The following is a 1,455-nucleotide window of genomic DNA, read 5'->3' on the forward strand; positions in this document are numbered from 1 at the left end:
TATTGTATGATAATGGTTAGTTATTGTGCCTTAAACCGAAGGTTGACCAAACCTGTACTGCTTTATAAAAAACCTCCAGTGTTGCTTCTGTAGTGTTTATGGCCAACATCGTAACTCCATAATGATTAACCATTATTGCTCTCAAGTGAAAATGAAAAGAAGTCAACACTAACAGTACAGCTGGCAAATATTTAGTTTAAATTCACTGTGGACTTGTTGGGTAACAAGGTAAAAACCACTCTGTGTGTGCCTCTGTTTTCACTGTACAGATACAGGTTGTTATGTTCAGTGAATTAACAGAGTTTCCAGAGAGGTTTGTGCATCCCTGAATTGTCATCTAAATTTTAATTAAAGTATCTTAAGAGCAGGAAAGCTTGCAGAAGATGACTTGTAAGCAACTCTGAATAGCCTATACCGATTTAATTCTAAATTTGTCATAGGTGTGTTCCTGCAAAGGGCCAATAACAACACGGCATCCCCAGCTTTGGAGTCATTCTTGAAGCTGCAGAGAAGCCCGGCCTTCCATCCAGGTACATTCTTGTTTTGCTTTTGATATAAAAAAATAATACTGAAATAAGTAAAACATTTAATTTGATTAAGCAATTTTAGTGCATTAAAGACTACACCAGTGTTGTTGACTCAAATCTATCAGTAGCATTGAGTTGTACAATTCACTAAAACATCTAATTCGGCTTCAAGATCAAAGATGTCTTATTGTCAATTCACTACATGTGCAGGACATACAGAAAAACTAAAATACTGTTTCTCACCTAATGGTGAATGCCCCTACCATTTAAGAAATAAAAGTAGAATAAATAGTATTGAGTTATGTTCGTGGGTTTGCAATTATAGGAGGGCCGTTTGAAAACCCAACTTGAACTTGCAAGATAGCTGTATAATACCAAAACACTATATTATATTGAGTTCTGTTTTGTTTACCAAAACACAGCCAGGCCACTTTGTCTTTTTCAGGATAGAGGGGCCTGTGAACTATTTTAGAATATGTCAAACATCTACTGCGATGTCCTCCACAGTCTTGAGGCAGACAGGCTGCTAGATCCAATAGACTGCACTCACTTCTTTTCTGCACAGTATATTTTTTGCCCCAAATTCAAGATCTGGAGACTTTCACTGAGAGATGAAACAAGCCTTCATATTACACCTCAAACCATCAGTGGGACCCTGGGAAGACTCAGTCCTGTCAACCCTCCTGAGGAACACCGATGTAAGAAAGAAAATCATGCAGCTCCTTGTTTATATACCAAGCTAGGTCACCTCGTCCACAGGCTTTGTTACAGTGCATGTGCCAGGACACTTCAGCTCACAAGCTGCATGACTGGAGGTCTTCACAACTGTGGAAGTGTCCTGGCACATGCACTGTAACAAAGCCTTTGGATGGTGGAAGGCAGTGGCAAGCCGTGTATTTGGTACCTGGGCCTTCAGTGGAGACTTACC

Source organism: Monopterus albus, unplaced genomic scaffold (genome assembly GCF_001952655.1).
Source record: "Monopterus albus unplaced genomic scaffold, M_albus_1.0 scaffold39.1, whole genome shotgun sequence".
NCBI classification, from domain to species: Eukaryota; Metazoa; Chordata; class Actinopteri; order Synbranchiformes; family Synbranchidae; genus Monopterus; species Monopterus albus.